The sequence below is a fragment of the Mustela nivalis genome, assembly GCF_964662115.1.
Source record: "Mustela nivalis genome assembly, chromosome: 19".
Lineage (NCBI taxonomy): Eukaryota > Metazoa > Chordata > Mammalia > Carnivora > Mustelidae > Mustela > Mustela nivalis.
In genome coordinates this window covers 44,249,347-44,259,528 of record NC_139038.1, presented here as the reverse complement: position 1 = coordinate 44,259,528, position 10,182 = coordinate 44,249,347, and the positions used below count along the sequence as shown (strand labels likewise).

General features: G+C 42.1%; 1 pseudogene across 1 annotated transcript; it reads left to right on the top strand.

Moving 5' to 3' along the window:
* Positions 1 to 6,939: 6,939 nt before the first annotated feature.
* On the top strand, positions 6,940 to 8,168 carry LOC309854533 (Y-box-binding protein 1 pseudogene; annotated as a pseudogene). The gene has a single exon. The product of its transcript is annotated as a Y-box-binding protein 1 pseudogene (transcript).
* The last annotated feature ends 2,014 nt before the right edge of the window (positions 8,169 to 10,182 follow it).

Here is a 10,182-nt window from a genome sequence, read left to right as displayed (position 1 = left end):
TTGATTTGCAGATGTTGAACCAACCTTGTAGCCCTGGAATAAATCCCAGTTTGTCGTGGTGAATAATCCTTTTAATGTACTGTTGAATACTATTGGCTAGTATTTTGGTGAGAATTTTCGCATCTGTGTTCATCAAGGATATTGGTCTGTAGTTCTCTTTTTTGATGGGATCCTTGTCTGGTTTTGGGATCAAGGTGATGCTGGCCTCAGAAAAAAAAAAGAGTTTGGGAGTTTTCCTTCCATTTCTATTTTTTGGAACAGTATCATGAGAATAGGAATTAATTCTTCTTTAAATGTTTGGTAGAATTCCCCTGGGAAGCCATCTGTCCCGGGGCTTTTGTTTGTTTGGAGATTTTTGATGACTGTTTCAATCTCCGTACTGGTTATGGGTCTCTTCAGGTTTCTATTTCTTCCTGGTTCAGTTGTGGTAGTTTATATGTCTCTAGTAATGTATCCATTTCTTCCAGATTGTTGAATTTGTTGGCGTAGAATTGGTCATAGTATGTTCTTATAATTGTTTGTATTTCTTTGGTGTTGGTTGTGATCTCTCCTCTTTCATTCATGATTTTATTTATTTGGGTTCTTTCTCTTTTCTTTTTGATAATTCTGGAAAGGGGTTTATCAATCTTATTAATTCTTTCAAAGAACCAGCTCATAGTTTTGTTGATTTGTTCTATTGTTTTTTTGTTGTTGTTGTTGGTTTTTTGTGGTTTTTGTTTGTTTGTTTCTATTTTATTGATTTCTGCTCTGATCTTTATTATTCCTCTTCTCCTGCTGGGTTTAGGCTTTCTTTGTTGTTCTTTCTCCAAATCCTTTATGTGTAGGGTTATGTTGTGTATTTGAGATCTGAGAAAGAAGCGTGGTTGCACACGTCTGTCACTGCACTCCCCAGGAGCAAGTCTGGGGAAGGCACTGCACGCTGCCCCCAGAGAAGAGAAGGAGCCATTGGCCTTGTGGTCGGGGAAAGGACGGGAAGCAGGGTAGCCTGCCATGGCAGGAAGAGCAGGCCAGTGGCAAGAGAAGTGTCACCCGCCCTCTGTGCGGAGAGACAAAGCCTGGTTCCTAAGGAGACATGAGGGGACGACTAGGGCAGGGACGCGTGCTCCACTCTGAGGAAGGATTCTGGGCAGAAGGCAGGCCTGTCCTGTGCCTCTGGTCCCAAGGGGACAGCAGCTCCTTGGCCACCTGTCCCTGGGGCAGACATGCGCTAGCCACCAGGCGCCTATGCTGAACTCGCAGAAACAGCTCCCTGATGGGCTTTACCTTTTTTCCGTTCGATAACCAGGGGATAGCATTTTTCTTTGAATATTCTCAATAGTGTTTCAGGTCGAACATAATGTTGTAATAGCATTACAAATTTTTTGAATTTTTTATACATATAAGTCTAGGTCTTATTATCACTATATAATTAGGCATATAGACATTAAATAATCTATAATACTCTAAATTTAGAATCCTTCCAGAGTTTCTGTTTTCAATATTTTCTTGTGATCCCCTAAGATGTAAATTGTTTATTGCACAAAACAGAACGTCTAAATCACTCCCAAAATTATCTTTCATTTAAAAATATTTTTTTCATTTGCTACAAAGCATAATGGAATAAATTCTGAGTTTGAGTAATTTGTGAACTTTGTTCTGAAAAAAACCTTCATGATGAAATATTACATCTTCATTGTAACAGATTCTGTTTCTGTTCTGTGATATCAGTGAGCCAGAGATGGCCCCTGTGTATTGGCAGGCTGCAACCCATGAGCTAAAGACCTGTGGCTGGTGTCTAAGTCAGATTTATTTTCTACACATCCAGTCTTTTAAAAACATAACCCTGGAGAGCAGATGTTTAGGTATTGACTGCCTGCCTCAATTCTTTATGTCGTGAAACTGTGACCAATATTTTCTTATCATAAATAAAGTCAGTGAGTCAGTCAAGCAATCCAGGTTAATCCTTCAGCTCTAAAAGACCCTGAACAACTGTTGGCTTTCTAAATTCCTGATGCAGAGACCCTGCTCTCCCAGCCAGGCTTCAGAAAGGCATTACTTAGGCACATGTGTATCCTGTTCAATATCCCCAGTATTGAAAGGATTATTACTGTGATGGACCACCCCTCTTGCAAACCTGTCAGTCCCCCCAGGAAAGGGGGTTGCATGTTACTGCCACCTCATGGTCACATCTTTTTCCTTCAGCCTGAAACTCATTGAACTCACTCTACATTCTTCCCGGCTTGGAATGTCTTTTTAAATTTGAAATATTTGATTGTCCTATTAATGTTGTAGAGGATAAAGGGGAAGTGGAATGTCTTTTTAAATTTGAAATATTTGAATGTCCTATTACTGCTAAAGAGGATGAAGGAGAGGAAGAGAAAAATGAGGTATCCTGAGAACAAGTGAGCCAGCCAACATGAATCACTTGGCCACATACAATTTTTCGAACAGGTTCAGCCCTGGTGTGCAATATTATATCCTCTATTTTTCATTTTTTGAGGAACCTCCAAATGGGCTCTACCAACTTCCATTCCCACCAACAGTGTGATAGGGTTCTCCTTTCTCCCAACTTCTGCAACACTTGCTGTTTCTTGCCTGGTCAGTTTTTGCCGTTCTACGTGGTGGAAGGTGGTATCTGTGTGGTTTTGATTTGAATCTCCCTGATGGCTAATGATGATGAACAGTTTTTCATGCATCTGTTAGCTATTTGTATGTCTTCTTTGCAGAACTGTATCGTCACATTTTTGGCCCATTTTTTTCACTCGACTATTTGTCTTTTGGGTGTTGAGTTTGAGAAGATCTTTATAGATCTTCGATATCAGCCCTTTGTCTGTAGTGTCATTTGCATATACCTCTTCCCATTCTGTGGGTTGCCTCTTTGGTTGTTGACGGTTTTCCTTTGCTGCGCAGAAGCTTTTGATTTTGATGAAGTCCCAAAAGTTCATTTTCACTTTTGTTTCCCTTGCCTTTGCAGGTGTGTGTAGTAAGGAGTTTCTGTGGATGAGGTCAAAGGGATTGCTGCCCTTGTTCTCCTCTAGGATTTTGCTGGATTCCTGCCTCAGTCTCAGGTCTTTTGTCCGGACTTTTCACGACAGACAACAAGGTGATGGTTGCCAGCATGGGTGAAGTAGGTGATAGGGATGAAGGAGCTGCTTGTCCTGATGAGCCCTGGAGAATGCATGGAAGCGTTGAATCCCTCTGTTGTATTCTAGAAACGAACACTGTATGAGAACCATAATGGAATTAAAAGAAAAGGAAAATAGTTGGCAAACTTTGCTAGGTGTATGGAAATGTTCAGTCCTGTCTTTCCTATTTGGTTTTGTTGGTAAATCTAAACCTATTTTAAAGTTTATTCATAATCATTGCTTTTTTTTATTTTTTTAATACATAATGTTGCATAATTAGTGCTACCATTACTTAGTAGTAATGGACACCTATTCTTTTATGTTGTTTATTTTAATAATAGCATTCATGTTACAGAAATTGAGTAATACACAACAATATAGAAATAACAGAAGGAGCTATTACAGATGTTTTATGTTAAGGTAAAACATATATAACATTATGTATTCTAACATAATGTGGTTTTCTAATCTAGAATGGATGTGTCATCCCATGGTGCTCTGGGAAGTTGGTGCCTGGCATTCTAGGGGCTAATTATTCATGGGAGAACAATCATGGTCATAATACTAGAAGAGTTAATACCAACAAAGGCTATTTAGGGGTTACTGAGAAAATAAAATAGAGTTTATAGGAAGACTGCCTGGGTGGCTCAGTTGCTTAAGCATCAGGTCATGATCTCAGGGTCATAAGACTAAGCCCAAATCAGGTTCTACACTGAGCATGGAGTCTGCTTAAGATTCTCCCTCTCCCGTGCCTGGGTGGCTTGGTGGTTTAATCCTGTGCCTTCAGGTCATGTCTTGATCTTAGGGTCCCGTGATCAAGCCCCATAACATGTTCTAAGCTTGGCAGGGAGCCTGCTTCTCCCTTATCTCTGCCTGCCACTCAATCTACTTGTGATCTCTCTGTCAAATAAATAAATAAAATCTTTAAAAAAAAGTTTCCCTTTCTCCCACTATCCCACCCCACCCATTCAGATTTTGTTCCCTTTCTCTTTCTCAAAAAAAAGGGGGGGGGGTTCCTGGATGGTTCAGTGGTTTCATGTCTCTTTCTTTTGCTCAGGTCATGATCTCATGGTCCTTGGATCAAGCCCCTCATTGGGCTGTCTGTGCATCAGGAGTCTGCTTCCTCCTCTTTCTCTGCCTGCCTCTCTGCCTACTTGTGATCTCTCTCTCTGTCAAGTAAATAAATAAAATCTTTAATATATATATATATATATATATATATATATATATATATATAGTTGATTTCAAGATGCATAGTTAATTGTTAATGTTTATAGGATGGGAACATGATTACATTTTTTATTTTGTCACTACCACAATATACTGTCAATTGCTGTTCAGCTTGTAAAGCTGTGTTTATTAATAATGATTTCAAGGATAGTGAGCACTCTTAAATCCTATGCCTTCTGAGACTCCAAGGAATGGGAATGTTTTCTTGGAGGACAAAATTGTTTCCTGTTCTTGGCACAAGGTTTAGACTGTCGATAATCCTCCATCCCTTGTTAAAGGTGCATGTCCTTGTTCCTGGCAAGATTTGAAGAGTGCTTGGAAGAATATTTGCTTGAACTGAAACTTTTGGAGTGAAAGAGTGGGGTTGGAGTAGTCACGGGACAGAAGTTACTTGTTATTTAAGAAGTATCAGTGTTGGGACTGTAAGTGATCAGGAAAGTAAGGCCTCCTGGCAGTCATTTGGTGTATGATGGGCAGCACTACACTAATTTCTCAATATTTCAGATCCCATGGGTCATGATAGGGAGGAGAGGAGAGGAGAGGGTTGGTGCCCTCTAGTGTCTTCACTGACAAGCCCTGTCTTGTACACACAGTGGCTGCCTTCACAGTTGCCTGCAGCTCTTTACCCAAGGGTGTCCATTGGCTTCCTTGACTTCTTTGGCCATGGCAGTCAGCTCGGGAGCCAGGTAACCAATGTCCATAAGAGCAACACTCATCCCGTGCAGGTCTTTTTGCACTTGGATGGGATGACTCAGGGCTGTTCTGCATGTATTTAAAACGTTCCCAGTGGATGGAGACAGAGTTGCCCAAGCAGTGACCTCTAAACTAACACCCTGTCTTCTGTGTTGGCTGCCCTCCTTCTTCACATCTTAGCTCCCATCATTTCTTCCCACCAAAGATCCTTCCAGAGAAACTACTTATACTCACATCCTTGTCTTAGAGTCACTTTCTGAGGCACCCAACCCCTCATAACTCCTGGTGCTGCCAACAATGATGGGTGTTGTCCCTCTGTGCCCCAGGAGAGGATCTACCTTTTAAAACACAAACATTCTTGGGAGATCTCAAAGCTCAGTCATGAGAATAAACTTACATTTTTCCCTTCTGTAGGAGAACTGAAGATCTATGCATGCAAGGCTGTAGAGTGACCTAGATAATAGTGAGATTATTCAACTTGTCACATAAAGTGGAATGCTCTGGTTGGAAGGAGACATTTATTGTAGTATCATTATCAGTGGTACTGTTACTGAGTTCAAACATCCTATCTCTTGAACGTCCCTCTTTGACTCCCATTTTGCTCATAATGGTACTTCTTGGCTAAGTGCCCACCCTCAACTCATGCCCCGTCCTTATCTTTGTATCCAGTCCTCGACTCACTCCCATCCATCCCCACCTCCCTTGTTCCCACTTTCTGTGTCCCTTCCTCCTTTTCTTCTCCCCAAGATCCATCTTGGCTCCAGATTCCCACCCTTCAGATGTCAGAGGTTCCTTGCATCCACCATTTCTCCTGATTCCCTCTGGTTAGTAGGAGGGGATGTGAGTGTAAATGAAGATCTTGCTCTTCCTTCCCTCATATCCTGGCCCTAAAAGGGGGAATGGGACCCAGTCTGGAGTCCTGGATTGCCTGGATATTAGTCTATAGAAAGAACAGATTGAATTAAACACAAATATGTTAAACTGTAGGCCTTTTCTGGGCACCGGAAAGAGCACCATCATATTTGTGGGAGGGTAGAGGTCAGGAGATATAGTCTGGTTAGGCCTTGCCTGAAAGATGATCCAGCTGTGAAGCCAGGAAATAAAAAATGCGAGGGAAGGAAATGTAAGTAATGGGATGTCATGTTTATTGAATGTTTATGTAAGGTATGCTCCAAAGACCTTTATTAATCAAACTGTTCTCAGAGGACAGTGCCCTACAGTACGTAAATCTCATTGTCCTCCCCATTTTGGAAGTGAGCACATTGAGGCTCAGAGACAGGCACACAGCTAGGGAGGGAGGAAACTAGGATATCAACCAAGAGGGAGACTTCCCTTCCACTCAAGACTCTCTAAGCTTTTGTAGAGCCACTTGCCACTTGATTGTTACTGGTGAAGGGAGAAAGGAGGTATTCAATCCTAATAGGACTCAAAATATTCTCGATGGAGGAGAGAAAGTATTAAAAAAAAAAAGCAGGCCCTCCCAGGAAAGGGTAGTCAGAGTGTCTGTCTTGGGGGAAGACGCCATATTGACCTCAGGTCAGGGCCTTTTTAGTCCACCTCTGATGAGGTTACTTATCAACTAGGACCTTGATTAGATCCTTCAGATTGTTTCCCAAACTTCCTGGACTCTGGTGTAGACTGAGAGACTTTTGTACTCAAGCAGATGGGAATTCTTTCTCAGCCTCTGGGTTTCTGTGCCTGAACTTGTGCGGACTGAGAAGGAGGATATATTCATGTGAAAAGGATGCAGGAACCAGCTTGAAAGGGTCACCATTGACCAAATAAAGACAACCTGCACCAAAATGAATCATGGCAGGAGTGCTTTCCCAACACTGAATAATAATCTGTAAATCTAGAGTACTACTTAAGAGAACCTTTAGAATCAGGATTGGAGAGTTCCATCGGTAGCAGGAGCGGAGAGCGGACCCCAGAGAGCCCTGAGCAGCCCCACCGCCGCCGCTGGCCTAGTTACCATCACACCCCGGGAGGAGCCGTAGCTGCCGCAGCCGGCCCCAGTCACCATCACCGCAACCATGAGCAGCGAGGCCGAGACCCAGCAGCCGCCCGCCGCTTCCCCCCGCCTCCCCCGCCCTCAGCGCTGCCGACACCAAGCCCGGCACCAGGGGCAGCGGCGCAGGGAGCGGCGGCCCCGGCGGCCTCACATTGGCGGCGCCTGCCGGCGGGGACAAGAAGATCATCGCAACGAAGGTTTTGGGAACAGTAAAATGGTTCAATGTAAGAAACGGATATGGTTTCATCAACAGGAATGACACCAAGGAAGATGTATTTGTACACCAGACTGCCATAAAGAAGAATAACCCCAGGAAGTACCTTCGCAGTGTAGGAGATGGAGAGACTGTGGAGTTTGATGTTGTTGAAGGAGAAAAGGGTGCGGAGGCAGCAAATGTGACCGGCCCTGGTGGAGTTCCAGTGCAAGGCAGTAAATATGCAGCAGACCGTAACCATTATAGACGCTATCCACATCGCAGGGGTCCTCCACGCAATTACCAGCAAAATTACCAGAATAGTGAGAGTGGGGAAAAGAACGAGGGATCGCAAAGTGTTCCTGAAGTCCAGGCCCAACAGCGCCGGCCCTACCGCAGGCGATGGTTCCCACCTTACTACATGAGGAGACCCTATGGGCGTCGACCACAGTATTCCAACCCTCCTGTGCAGGGAGAAGTGATGGAAGGTGCTGACAACCAGGGAGCAGGAGAACAAGGTAGACCAGTGAGACAGAATATGTATGGGGGTTATAGACCACGATTCCGCAGGGGTCTTCCTCGCCAAAGACAACCTAGAGAAGATGGCAACGAGGAAGATAAGGAAAATCAAGGAGATGAGACCCAGGGTCAGCAGCCACCTCAACGTCGGTACCGCCGCAACTTCAATTACCGACGCAGACGCCCAGAAAACCCTAAACCACAAGATGGCAGAGACAAAAGCAGCCTATCCACCAGCTGAGAATTCGTCCGCTCCCGAGGCTGAGCAGGGCGGGGCTGAGTAAATGCCGGCTTACCATCTCTACCATCGTCCGGTTTAGTCATCCAACACGAAGAAATGAAGATGAAATTCCAGCAATAAGAAATGAACAAAAGATTGGAGCTGAAGACCTTAAGTGCTTGCTTTTTGCCCATTGACCAGATAAATAGAACTATCTGCATTATCTATGCAGCATGGGGTTTTTATTATTTTTACCTAAAGACGTCTCTTTTTGGTAATGACAAACGTGTTTTTTAAGAAAAAAAAAAAAAGCCTGGTTTTTCTCAATACACCTTTAAAGGTTTTTAAATTGTTTCATATCTGGTCAAGTTGAGATTTTTAGGAACCTCATTTTTAAATTGTAATAAAAGTTTACAACTTGATTTTTTCAAAAAAGTCAACAAACGGCAAGAACCCGTTAATAAAGGTCTTAAATAATTGTCTTTGTATAAAAAAAAAAAAAGAATCAGGATTAGAGAGAAGCGAAAGATCCTTACAAAAGATTGATTAGAAATAAAGACAGAAGTAGAAATGGAAAGAAGAAATCATCTTGCAAAAGCATATGTAAAAATCAGCCACCAGTTTTCAGTAGATGCTAAGGTCTTTGGGTGAAATGATGTTGGAGAACAAGACATGGACTGTGGGAACCATGGGGAACTTAACACCACTTCCTTCTAGTAAAACTAGGCTATTCCCATGTTGCTCATGGGGCAGAATCAAAGTGAAGGGTATGATATCAGATAATAACTGATTTCCAAAAGAAGCAAACGTAGAGAATTCTGGACAAATAAAGAGCAGATCATGAGATGGTGAATGTAAAGTTGAAGAGAAAAGGGTCCCGATGAACGTGAATGGACAGGAATATCAGATAAAAATCCACAACTTGAACAAACAACCAACCGACCAACCATGGTAAAATTTTGATATGATAATCCTCCAATAATTAACGTTATGGATATTTGGAAAATAAAACAGTGGGAAAACAACGAACCATGCAAACAGCAATGAAGGAAATGCTGCTCTGACTATAGTAATATCAGGCCAAAAGCATTACTAGATACAAAGAAAGTTGGTACAAAATGAAAAAAGCTGTAGTTTACCCAGGAAAGTAAAACTGTGGATTTAGTTACATAGACGTCAAACCTATAAAGGAGTGTTTCATAAGACTGCAAGTAGAGGAGCACCTGGGTGGCTCAGTCAGGTAGGCATCTGCCTTCAGCTCAGGTCATGATCCCAGGGACTTTTGATGGAGCCACACATCCAGCTCCCCATGCAGTGGGAGTCGGCTTCTCCTTCTCACTCTCCCCTTCCCCCCACTCATGCTTTTTCTCCTAAATAAATACAATTTTTAAAAAATAGTCCAAGAAAATAAAATCCTCCCTGAGGCAAATTTTCACAGCCCTCCCTCAGCAGCTGATAAAAAGCAGACCCCAAATCAGTAAGGATGCAGAAGATCTAGATGGTTAAACCATCTGAATGTAGAAATAGATACATAATGATACAAGTACATATCATATAGTAGTATATACAAAATAAGTATATGAAATGTATGTATGGTAATTATACACTTAGATATTATCCTCATGTCCAATGAACATCCTGACACAGGATGTTAGGTGGACGATTTCAACCCCTGCAGCCTTCTCTTACATGCAAGCAGAAACATCTACTTCATCAAGCCTTCTTCTGTTAGTGAAGAGATGGCAATTAGTACTCGAAGGCAAAATTGGTTCCTTACCAGAATGATGGAAATGATTTTATCCATCTACCATGTCTAAATCCCCTTTGATTGAAAACATGATCTAAAGAGACATGCAGTAAATTCATAACACATGTGTAGTTCTGTCTAGCTTTTCATTTTGACCCTGTCACCTATGTGTCCCCAAATACTTTATTGGCAAGGTTGAAAAGAAAGTCTCACAATCAAGATCATAGTGCTAGATGATGTCTTGATTCAGTGGACTTTCATATACCCTGACCTGACTGGAAATTCTTTCTAAAAGGAAGAAAAAGGAAAAACAAATTAAAATAGTGTAATGGGTGTCAGTGATTTATGTAGTAGGAATATTTGGGTGGGTAAACAAAGTTATCTGTTACTTTACATTTGTACGTCTGTAGTCTGTATTTTTTTAAAAGATTTTATTTATTTATTTGACAGACAGAGATCACAAGT